Source organism: Neophocaena asiaeorientalis, unplaced genomic scaffold, assembly GCF_003031525.2.
Source record: "Neophocaena asiaeorientalis asiaeorientalis breed wild unplaced genomic scaffold, Neophocaena_asiaeorientalis_V1.1 scaffold296, whole genome shotgun sequence".
NCBI lineage: Eukaryota > Metazoa > Chordata > Mammalia > Artiodactyla > Phocoenidae > Neophocaena > Neophocaena asiaeorientalis.
The window spans coordinates 3,090,452-3,103,925 of record NW_020175084.1 but is presented as its reverse complement, the minus strand read 5'-3'; positions in this window follow the sequence as shown (position 1 = coordinate 3,103,925).

Genomic DNA, 13,474 nt, shown 5'->3' with positions numbered 1-13,474 from the left:
TTAACTGGTATTTTCCCTATAATGCCTCTCAGACTTTTAAGGTGGCCATGTTTGTTTCAAAAAATGTTTTTCATACTTAAACTGCCAAAGAGCATAATAGGGTATTGTTTGCAGGCTGCATTTGAAAAGATCATTTAAGATAATTTTACACATGTGTAAATATAGATTTTTTTTCTTTACTCAATACTAAGAAAAATGGGACTCCCCTGGCAGCCCAGTGGTTAAGAATCCTCCTGCCAATGCAGGGGACATGGGTTCGAGCCCTGGTCTGGGAAGATCCCACATGCCGCAGAGTAACTAAGCCCGTGTGCCACAACTACTGAGCCTGCGCTCTGGAGCTTGCACTCTGGAGCCTGCGAGCCACAACTACTGAGCCTGCATGCCACCACTACTGAAGCCCGTGTGCCTAGAGACTGTGCTCCGCAACAAGAGAAGCCACCATAATAAGAAGCCCATGCACCGCAACCAAGAGTAGCCCCTCCTCTCTGCAACTGGAGAAAACCAGCTCCCAGCGGTGAAGACCCAACACAGCCAAAAATAAATAAATAAGTAAATAAATAAATTTATTTTAAAAAATACAAGGAAAAGTGATGTTGGTAGTTTTCTAAAATTTTCTAATTTAAAAAGGTACATTATAAATAAGTTCAGATATATTCAAGGAACTTTTTATCTACTTTTTAAAACATTTGCTTTTTTTTCTAGAAGAAGAAAATATCGTTTATCTATCTTTGCCAAATCTCTTAGAACTCTAAGACAAGAAAAATGATAATTCATCTCCTTCCTACTGACTATTGTACTAACATCCTGACATTTCTTCTTGCATCATTTGGTTTTAGCAATACGTGGTTAATAAGAACACTACAAGCTTCTTTGCCAAGATGAAATTATAAGTTTTGATTCATTTCAGGAGTAAGTAGGTAAGGAGTTAGACTTACGTTTTCATCCTGTCTCCATTTTCCTGAGTTTTACTTATGGCAAACCATAAGTCCCTTATTGTATCCTTTATTGTATCCTAAGTAATTCTCCATAGCTGTGCAATTGAGCTTATAGCTAAGTTCAAGTCTTTTTCTGATCTGCCAATGGCTCTTATTTGATGATGCTTATGTCATCATTTTAAGGCAGTTCCAAAGCAATCAAGAAGCTGGTGATCCTATTAGAAGATATCACCTGACTATCTAGAGTTCACAGGACAATGATTTAAAGGAATAGTAGTGCTATACGTAGATTTCTGTTAATTATAGACTATCAGGGTATCATATTCAAGGTTGAGCAAATATCTCATGATATGAATGCACAATATGACTCAGAAAAAAATGCAAAAGAAAAGGTAATTAGTGAATTACTTTTTCCCCTGAAAAATTTTTAATCAACTTTTTCAAGATATAATTTACATACACAATAAAATTCACTAATTTTAAGTTCATGGTTAGATGAGTTGAAAAATGCATATGCTTGTGTAAGCACCACCAAAATCAACCTAGAGAACATTTACCTCACCTCAAGGCATTCTTTCATGCATCTTTTCACTTATATGTCTACTTTCAGTTCTAGTCAACCACTATAACTAATCACTATAGATTAAATTTACCTTTTCTAGAATTCCCTTTAAATGGAACCATAGGATGCATATTCTTTTTTTTTTTTTTTCATGTGTGTGTGTGGGTGGTACACGGGCCTCTCAGTGCTGTGGCCTCTCCCGTTGCGGAGTACAGGCTCTGGATGCGCAGGCTCAGCGGCCATGGCTCATGGGCCCAGCTGCTCCGCGGCATGTGGGATCTTCCCGGACTGGGGCACAAACCCGTGTCGCTTGCATCGGCAGGCGGACTCTCAACCACTGCGCCACCAGGGAAGCCCGATGCATACTCTTTTGAGTCCAGCTTCTTTTACTTGGTCTATTTTTGAGATTCATCCACGTGTGAATCAATAGCTTCTTCCTATTTATTGCTGGGTAGTATTCAATTTTATGGATATACAAAAATATGTTTACCTATTCACTTATTAATAGATATTTGGGTTACTTCAAGTTTACCATTACAAATAAATCCACTATGAACATGCACGTATAATTCTTTGTGTGGGCACAAGGTTTCATTTTTCTTGAGTGAATACCTAGTAGTGGAATTGCTTATCATCTGGTGTTTGTTTAATTTTGTAAAAAAACACCAAATTATTTTCTAAGGTAGTTGTACCATTTTATGCTTCCAGAAATGTGTGAGAGTTCCAGTTGCTCCACATCCTTCACAATATTTGCCATTATCAATATTTTTAATGTTAGTTATTCTAATATGTAGTGATATTGTGTTTTTAAATTTGTATTTCTCTGAAGGCAAATAATGTTGAGTGTGTTTTTAAATGCTTACTGGTCATTTATATTCACGAACCCGTGTCCCCTGCATCGGCAGGCGGACTCTCAACCACTGCGCCACCAGGGAAGCCCAGGTAGTTTGTCTTTATATATATACATATATATGTATATATATAAATATATATATAAATAAATATATATTTATATATATACATATATATGTATATATACACATATATATGTGTATATATATATGTCTTCCTGCTAATATGAACTACATCCATTGATTTTCCAATATTAACCCACATGTACATTCCTAAATGGGATTAACCCTATTTAGTTACGATTTTATCCTTTTTAATTATTATAATTTTATTTGCATATATTTTAAAAAGATATGTTCATCTATGTTTATGAGAACTAATAATATGAAGTTTTCTTTTCATATAATGTCTTCTGATTTTGTTATCTTAGTAATACTGGCTTTTGAGTTTAGAACAGCTTTTAATCGATGCCTAGTTTAGATCTACTACTAAAGCATTTTCCTTCCAGAGTTTCTGTTGAATGCCCAGGTATTTAAGGACTCTACTCTTCGGCTAGTATGAGCTCAAATATCTCCCAGTCCCATCTGAGCTCTTGTTCAGATCTCAGCCCCCAAGTTGCTTTTTGTCTTGACCTGTGGGTTTCTAAACTATGCATCATGACTTCGTATTCGGCAAGAGTGGAGGAGCCTTCTGTGTGTATTTCTGGAGCTCTAGCTCTGTAGTGCTTTCATCTTTTAAAACTCTGCCCTTCAAATTCCAGGCACCCATCTCACTGCACTCAGATCTGTGTCTTCTTAACTCAGTGACATGTCTATGTTTTGCTTAGGATCCCCCTCCCTGCACCATGGCCTGGATAGTGTCTCCAGGTAGAAAGCTAGGAGAGTTGTAGGGACCACCCGATTTGTTTCCCTTTCTTCAGGGGTCAACATCCTACACTGCCTGTCGTCTAATGTCTGAACACACTTTTGAATGTATTTTGTCCAGTTTTCTAGTTGTTTACTTGTGAGGGGGTAAGTCCATTTCCCTTTGCTCTATCATGCTCAGAGGCAGAAATCCAGTGCCCTACTTTTTGTTGTTGTTTAAAACCAATTGAGTTAAGCACAGTGTCTGATCCTGCACTCTTTGGTTGGAGTGAATGAAACACTGCATGAATGAATAAAGCACTGGGTATTTTTTCAAACTGAGACGCAATATGTGCCTTCTTATTTGAAAGAGGCCATAAATAGGCATCCATTCATCAACTGGATGTTCACTGAATCCAAAACCAGTTTGGTCAAATGACAAGGCTTAGAAACATGACTGAGATCCCTTAAGAACTGGCTATTTATTTAAAGATCCAGATTTTTTTTTTTTACAAAACAATGGAAGAGTTTTTCGCTCATATATATATTAAAAATCTAGTTAGCTTTATTTGAACACCATTTTTTTCCACCTTCAGAAATAGTACATGAATAAAAACCAGGAACACCCTTAATCTATTTGGATTTATGCAACACAATTTTATATAATTTTAACAGTAGGCTTAAGCTAGGAGTGGAGAGAAGAACTGAGGTCAGTATGCTCTGAAAGAGAAACACTGCCACGTTATTTTATGGGCTCAGAGTATCAACATTTCAATTGATTCAATGAAATATTATAAAGATGAAACTAAAGATTAACATCATGACAGCATACATTTTTCAATCATGATTTTGAATTATGATGAAAATTTGTACTGTTTATCCATACCAGTTTGTCTGTTCCCTTTCATGACTAGTAATAAGCAGTTATAAAATGATAGCTTGAAGTTAGAGTTTAGCCCTCAACCCTAGACTCCTGAAGCAACTTGGCCTTTTAGGGAGTCAGACAGTTGACTTTGGCCTCTGATCAACAGAGTATACCAACCACTAGTTATTTTATGTATTAATGACATTGATGTATAATAAGAATGTAGTTTGAAAATTATTAATGTACTTTCTTCTTTCACCTTTTTGAATTTAAGACCTTTGCCCTAGTTCCCCAGGGGTAGACATTGCCTGGGACTATATTAGGAACTGATGGTGTAGAATACAAAGAGAAAGACCTAGTTAATATTCACCTTCTGATATGCAAAATAAAATTATGCCACATGTTAGCTTTTCAGATCTTACCATAGACTAAGTTTGAAGGACTCTGTTCACAGTTTTCTCTAACAGTGTAAAGAATACACTCCTTCCTTCTTGACAGGCCTTCTCTGATAGAAGGAATATGTGACATAAGGGAAACAGAAGAAAGCTCTTTCCCCTCAAGGCTGGTCCAGGTATTTGCATGATGAAGGTTGGAAAGAAAAGAAGATACCAAAGCACTTAGATGTGTTTGTCCCAATTTCCTTTTGGGGCTTTGGTTGTGGTTAAGCTCACAGGCTCACTAAGTTTAGGGGGCTCAAGAAAGTTAGGGCTCTTGACGTCGTACTTGTATGGGTCTCTGAAATGAGGCTACACACATTAAAGTTGGGGAATGCTATTGATCGGTTGGATACTTTGAAATTTATAAATCCTGGGCTGAGTATCAGGACTATTTCAGGAGGCAAGGTGATCCCAATAGCACAGGATGGAGTGGATATCTCAGCCTTGGGCCGGTGGAGGTGGAGCTTTAGACTAAGGAGTTGCAGCCATCAAGTACTAAAACCAGATTGAGTTGGTAACAGATGGCTGATGCTCCCTATGAGTGCTTCTAGAGCTGAAACACTGAATCATGAATTACTAACTCTAAACTGCAACAAAGGAGGCCAGCAGGGCTCATAGTGGCAAGGTGAACAAAGGTTATAGCCCTTTAGGATAGTGGACAGCAGGGAGCACATATCTGAGGATTAGCATTTAGTTATTTCTATCAATTCCAGGGGGACCACAATACTCCCAAGGACACCTGTGCTCTACACTCTACCCTTCTCTACTCATACATATTCCTTAGAGAAGAAGTTAGGGGGAGGAATAGAGTGTTATAGACACTGAGAATTTTTATCCAGAGAAAATGAACCCAATACAATTTAATCCTTAATCTGTAGCTTTAACCAGAATTGGTGAGTCAATCATTTTTGCCCTCACTAGGGGGTCAACTACAGAGATTATTTGTGGATAGGAATTTGTTAAAACAAAATCAAAAAGCTTCATTTCCTCTGCATGTTTAACCTGAATTTAAAAATCACTTTAATTAATGGTTTGTAATGTTGATGTAAATTTTACCCAAATTATCTGAATTAGTTTCATTGAAAATGGAAATCTAAAATGTACAAAATTCTATTTGAAGTACTATGGCAGGTTCAGCACACACATGCATGAGTGCTCTCATTTTCTGCCCCTCCTCTACCCTCTGTTCCTTTAATTTCCCAATCATACCCACCATACCATCACTAATTAGTCAAAAAAATTGTTTTGTTTTGTTTTGTTTTACTGAGACAGGAAGCAGGCTGTACAAGTTTTTCAAGATGGCACTCTAGGCAGCAACTACTAATTGCTCAAAGTTGGTAGGATAGAAGAAATTTATTTTGCAGCTCTGTACAAAGAGGAACCCAAAGATCTTTAAGATATGGTCTCTGCCTTCAATTGAATAATGAAGAACGTAAATCATGTGTAGAAGTTAACTAGTAAACTAGGTAGTATATGATGTAGGATGTATAAGTGTGGAGTAAATGAATGCTACAGAATTTCACACAAGGAAGAGAAAACTGGAGGTTGGGAAGAGAAAACATGAAGAAATGTTCATCAAAAATGTAGTTCTTCAGGTACACCATAAACGCAATTTGGAGAGATGGAGAAAATAAAGGAGGGAATTTTCTGATATTGTGAGTAGCCCTCAAATTCCCAAGTATACTGGAATAAGCCAAGGATGCATTATAAAAAAGTATGTAAAAGTTTGGGCTCAAAACCTCACTCTACCACTTACCAACTTGTGAACTTGGATGAGTGACCTTGGATCTTTGAATCCATTTCCTCATCTGTGACAATGTGGATGATAATAACCAAATATTAGTATTTTTGAGGATTAAATGAAATAACTTAAAAGGCACCGAGTTAAGTACCTGGTGCATAGCTCAACAATGTTATTTAACTCTATTTCCTTCCTGTTCATCATTGCCTTTCATCTCCTTTGACTCAGCAAGTTTCTCTTATGGAAGATTTTGTTCCATGTAGAGTCTTCCTATTCCATTATTTCTTTGTATGACACCTTTCTAATTCCTATTATGTTGAAAATTCAGAAAGGATCATTTAAAATAAATGCTTCCTAAAGGAACCACAAAACCAAGAATCTTTAATTTAACTGCCACAGATTTAAATATTCACCTTTCACAAGCTCAACCTTAAACCCCAAGTACAATAATCTTTCTCATGAGTAGAATAGTTAAAATGGTTGCGTGTACTAGAGACTTTTTGTTAAGGACATTACATTTTCTTATCATCTTTGAATATGGTCATTATATTTTGTTGGCTATTTTCAGTTCAAAATGCACCATGTAGTGTATGGGGATTTAGATACAGGGTAATTTAGCCACATGGCTCCTATCATTACACTGTCTGGGCAGAGAAACCTGAGCTCAGCTGTTCCAGTGTTTGTTTTACTTCTTACTAGGCCTCAGGCTAAAGTGGAGGTGAGGAGTTATGCACATGTGGAATTAATAAAATGTGTTGAGATCAGATTACTATTAATTGGATGATGTAATTCCACATTATCAAATTTTCTGCTGGAAATAAGGGTCTACCTGCATTCTGAACACCTGTATCCTTAAATGATAAAACCGTGTATACTATGTGTTTTGAAGAATGGTCACAGAATTCGGTGACTTGCCAAGAAATGTAACTATCAGTTTATAGCTAAATAGGTATTATGTTCAGATTGGGTTATGGATCGATAAGGAGAGAACTTCTCTATCTCTCTATCTCCCTGTCTCCTTCTGTGTCTCTAATCCCTGCCAAGGATATGGACCCTAAAGGAAATGAGGTAGCTACATAGAGCAAAAACAAGTGCAATATTTTTAGTAAGATTTTCCTCTTGCCCCTGGACTCTTTATGCTTCTGACATTCTTGGACTTTTGGGATCCTGCTAGGGTTGGGAAAGAGGCTGAATTTGCTACTTCCTTGCTCTTTTCTACTTAAGTTTAAATCTCATTATTGACAAAAGTAATCTATATGCTTCTGTTTAAGATATTGTTTAAATACATCAGGTTCTTCTGGTTCATTAACCAAATTCAGAGCTAGCAACTACAGGTGGAAAATGGAGTCAATGCCTGAATGTCTCTTAACTGCATGTGGCTTCCAAATGTCCCAGAATATCTGTTTTCCCAAACCATATTAGACACTTTTCTCTTTTATCAATGTCTGGGGCTTCCTAGGAATTGAAGGATGAGGCTGGCCTACTGAGAGGATGGTACAAGTTATGAGCACCACTAAGAATTTGTAATTTGTCAATTGGTTAATGTTAGCTGTCTTTTGAAATCAAATGCTCAGAAAGGTATAGACATTTTGGCCTCTGGGCTCACATGCAGTTTGGGATTTTTTTCTCTTGGTATCAGTAAGACCAAGACCTTATTCCTGGAATGATTTCAAGTTCATCACATGCTCAGGATGGTTGTAGTTTTAGTAGTATTCACTGGAATAGTGGCTCCCAAGTGCTGGTCTAAAGACAGTGCCTGTCTTAACAAGGGTTCCACTGTTCCAAAATAAAATGGAAAAAATGTTGGTTTCCCAAATTTATGGGGAAAAATTTTAGGGGTCTATGAAATCTAAAAGTTAGGAAATTATTGTCCTATCCTATACTAGGACAAATGATTAAAAAGATTAAAAGGATCCAACAGCATTTTAACTCACCTATTACAGTAGCTGAAAAAAATAATTAGGGCAAATTCTAAAATCAGCAGCTACTCTGTTCTTTTCTTAGCACAGATTAAGCAAGTAAGATATTCTATAAGTATTAGAATGTCAAATATTGACCAGCAACATTGGTCACTGTCAGGTAGAAAATAAGGTGGAAGGTAAATTAGATCATATTTTATATTTTGTTTATATAAAAATAGAGATAAGTGGCCATGGATAACTCTATATAGAGAAATTCATTGAGAAATTTACCTAGGGGAGGTGAAATCTGGGGAGGAATTTATGACAGTAGTTTTTTTTTAATTTGATACATTTATATATTGTAATATAATGGCTGAGGTAGCAATATTTATCACATTATATAATTATAGCACAATGTGATTTCCTATATTCATTATACTGTGCATAGATCTTGATGGCTTATTTACTACTTGCTACGTGTGTACTTTTAACACCATCAGTCTTACCTCCACCATCCCATGCTCTGGTAACCACCATTTTACTCTCTGTTTTTTACACATTTAACTTTTTTAGATTCCACATGTAAATGATATTATACAGTACTTGTCTTTCTCTGTCTGACTCATCTCACTTAGCATAATGTGCTCAAGGTCCATCCACATTGTCACAAATGGGAAGATATATTCCTTTCTCGTGACTGAATAATATTCCACTGAGTGTATATTTCACATCATTTTTGTCCATTCACCTGTTGATGGGCATTTGGGTTTCCATATCTTGGTTATTGTGAATAATGCTGCCATCAACATGGGAGTGTGTATTCTGCTCAAATCCTATTTTCATTTGCTTTGGATATATACTCAGAAGTGGAATTGCTGGATTGTATGGTACACCTATTTTTAACTTTTTTGAGGAAACTCCATATTTTTTTCCATGGTGGTTGGACCAATTTATATTCCCATCAACAATGTATAAAATTTCCCTATTTACCACATCCTTATCAGCACTTGTTGTCTCTTGTCATCTTGATAATAGCCAATCTAACAGGTGTGAGGTGATTTCTCATTGTGGTTTTGCATTTTGCTAATAATTAAAGTTGAGTATTTTTCATGTATCTGTTGGTCACTTTGATGTCCTCTTTGGAAAAGTGTCTATTTAGTTCTTATGCCCATTTTTTAAATTGAATTGTTTGTTTTTTTGTTATTGAGTTGACTGAGTTCTCTATTTTTTGGATATCAATCACTTACCAATATATGGTTTGCAAAATTTTACCATTATGTAAGTTTTTTCATTTTGTTAATTGTTTCTTTTGCTGTGCGGAAGCTTATGAGTTTGATGTAATCTTATTTGTTGATTTTTTTTCTTTTGTTGTTTCTGCTTTTGTTGTTATGCCCCCAAAAATATTGCCAAGACCAATATTGATGAGCTTCTTCTTGACATTTTCTTCTAGGAGTTTTATGGGTTCAGGTTTTATGTTTAAGTCTTTGATCCATTTCAAGTTAATTTTTGTAAGTGGTATGAGATAGGGGTCCAATTTAATTGTTCTACATGTGTTTCTCCAGTTTCCCCAGCATTATGAGCTAAAGAGACTATCTTTTCCCAATTAGATATTCTTGGCTCCCTTATTGAATATTAGTTGACTAGTGATACCTCCAGCTTTGTTCTTTTTCTTCAAGATTTCTTAGGGATTGCATTGAATCTGTAGATTGCTTTGGCTAGCATGGCCAATTTAACAATGTTAATTCTTCCTATAGATGAACATGGATGCATTTACATTTGTTTGTGTCTTCTTCAACTTCTTTCAGCAAAGTTTAGTGGTTTTCATTGTACATATATTTCACTCCCTTGGTTAAATTTTTTCCTAAATATTTGTTTTTGGTGCTATTATAAATTAGATTGTTTTCTTTATTTCTTTGTCAGATGCTTCATAATTAGTGTTAAGGAATGAAATTGATTTTTGTTGATTTTGTAACATGCCACTTTACTGATATTGCTGACTACTTCCAGAGTTTAAAAACTTATAAGAATAAGTTTTTCTATATATGGGTTTTTCTATATATAGGATCATATCATCAGCAAATTACAATTTTAGTTCTTCGTTTTCAATTTGGATGCCTTTATTTCTTTGTCCTGTCTAACTGCTCTAGATAGTACTATATTATTTGAATGGGTGTGGTTGAGAGTGGGCATTTTTGCCTTTTCCTGATCTTAGAGGGGACATTTTCAATTTTTCTCCATTGAGTATAATGTTATCTGTGAGTTTGTCATATATGGCTTTTATTATGTTGAAGTGTGTTCCTTCTATACCCACTCTGTTAAGGGTTTTTATCATGAAAAAATGTTGTATTTTGCCAAATGCTTTTTCTTCCTTTTTTCTTAATCTAGCTAAAGGTTTATCAATTCTGCTTCTCTTTTTGAATAACTAGCTCTTAGATTTTTGATCCTTTGTATTGTTTTTCCAGCCTTATTCATTTATTTCTGCTTTGATTCTTATTATTTCCTTCCTTTTACCAACTTTGGGCTTAATTAGGTCTTCTTTTTCTAGTTCCTTGGGTTGTAAAGTTAGGTTATTTGAAATCTTTCTAATTTCTTAATATATGCATTATTGCTATAAACTTTCCTCTCAGAACTGCTGCATTCCACAATATTTGACATGATGTGTTTTCATTTTCATTTGTATCAAGATAATTTTTTATTTCCCTTTTGATTTCTTCTTGGAACCAATGGTTCTTTAGAAGTGTGTTATTTAGTTTCTGTATATTTGTAAATCATCTCATTTTCCTCTTGTTGATTTCTAGTTTCATACCATTGTGGTCAGAGAAGATAGTATGATTCCAGTTTTCTTAAATTTGCTAATATTTGTTTCATGGCCTGTCATATGATCTATCCTGGAGAATATTCCAAGTTCACTTGAGAAGAATGTGCGCTCTGCTTCTGTTCGATGGAGTGTTCTGTATTTGTCTATTATATTTATTTGTTCTAAAATGTATTTCAATTCCAATGTTTCCGTTGCTTTTCTGTCTGGATTATCTGTCTATTGCTGATAGTAGGGTATTGAAGTTCCTTACAATTATTGTATTTTTTTCTACTTGTCCCTTAAGATCTATTACTAATTGCTTGGTGTTGGGAGCATATATATTTATGATTGTTATACCTTCTTAATGTATTGACTCCTTTATCATTAGGTAATGACCTTCCTTGTCTCCTGTTAGCCTTTTTGGCTTGAAGTCTATTTTGTCTGATATAAGCATGGCTATGCCCACCTTCTTTTTATTTCTGTTTGCTGAGAATATCTTCTTTCATCTTTTCACTTTAAGCCTGTGTGTTTCTTTAGAGCTGAAATGAGTCTCCTGTAGGCAGCATATAGTTGGACCTTGTTTTTTGTTTGTTTTTTAATCTGTCCAGTCATGATGTCTTTGATTGGTGAGTTCAATCTATTTATATTTAGGGTGATTATTGATATGTAAGGATTTACTACTGTCATTTTATCTTTTGTGTTCTAGTTATCTTGTCTCTTCATTGTTTTCTTTTTCCCTCTGTTTCTGTCTACCTTTGTAAGTTGGTGGTTTTCTATGATGAAAAACCATCTTTCCTTTTCTATGTTTCGTGTCTCTGCTCTAGATTTTTGCTTTGTGGTTGCTATGAAGTTTACATAAAACATCTCATAGATAAAATAGCACTTTTCCTGCTGATAGCAATATATTTTTATTCATCTATACAGGTTTTACCCTTTTGCTCTTCCCCATTTGTATTTATTTTTTGACTTTTTTTTAACATCTTTATTGGAGTATAATTGCTTTACAAAGGTGTGTTAGTTTCTGCTTCATAACAAAGTGAATCAGTTATACATATGTTCCCATATCTCTTCCCTCTTGCATCTCCCTCCCTCCCACCCTCCCTATCCCACTGCTCTAGGTGGTCACAAACCACTGAGCTGATCTCCCTGTGCTATGCGGCTGCTTCCCACTAGCTATTTTACGTTTGGTAGTGTATATATGCAGAGTGAAGTAAGAAAGAGAAAAACAAATACCGTATGCTAACACATATATATGGAATCTAAGAAAAAGAAAAAAGGTCATGAAGTACCTAGGGGTAAGACGGGAATAAAGACACAGACCTACTAGAGCATGGACTTGAGGATATGGGGAGGTGGAAGGGTAAGCTGTGACAAAGTGAGAAAGTGGCATGGACATATATACACTACCCTTTTATATTTTTGATGTCACAAATTATCTCTTTTTATACTGTGATTTCATTACCAAGTTGTAGTAGCTATAGTAGTTGTAATTGAAGAGCTCCTTTTAACATTTCTTATAAGGCTGGTCTAGTGTTGGTGAACTCACTCAGCTTTTGTTTGTCTGTGAAAGCCTTTATTTCTCCTTCATATCTGTATGGTAACTCTGCTGGATAGAGTATTCTTAGTGGGCAATTTTTATCTTTCAATATATTGAGTATGTTATTCCATTCTCTCCTGGCTTGTAGAGTTTTTGCTGAGAAATCTCTGATAGCCTAATGGGAGTATCTTTGTAAGTTACTGTTTTTTTCCCCTGGCTGCTTTAAAATTCTTTTTTTTTATTATTATTACTGACCTTTAAGAGTTTTAATATAATATGTCTTGGAGAAGGTCTTTTTGCCTTGAGATAATACAGTGTTCTATTATCCTCATGGACTTGTATATCCAGTTCCTTCCCCAGCTTTGGGAAGTTCTCAGCTATTATGTCTTTAAATAAGCTCTCAGTTCCCTTCCTCTCTTCTCCTTCTGGGATACTGATTATTCTTCTGTTGCCTTACCTAATGGAATCAGATAGTTTTCATAGGGTTTCTTCACTTAAAAAAAAATCTTAGCTCTCTCTCCTCTTCCACCTGTACTATTTCTATATGTCTATCCTTGAGCTCACTAATTCTCTCTTCCATATGACCTGCTTTATTTCCAATGCATCCTAATGCATTCTTCATCTCATTTTTTGAGTTCTTCAGTGGCAGAATTTCTGTTTGGTTCTTTTTTAGGATTCCAATTTCTTTGGTTAAGTACTCCTTCTGTTCATTAATTTTATTCCTAAGATTGCCTTTCTTGAGTTTTCTTGTAGCTCATTGAATTTCTTCATAATAGCCACTTTTAAATTCCTTATCAGTTAGATCACAATATTCCATGTCTTTGGATTCTACTGCTAGAAAATTGTCATCTTCTTTTGTGATAACTTATTATTGTGACTTTTTATGGTGTTTGATGAAAAGTGCCTCTGCCACCACATTTGAAGTAGTAAACACTTTTCTTATTAAGGCAAGGCTTTGTTTACTTTGATTCTAGTAATTCATTAGGTTGATAGTTATCTGCCTTT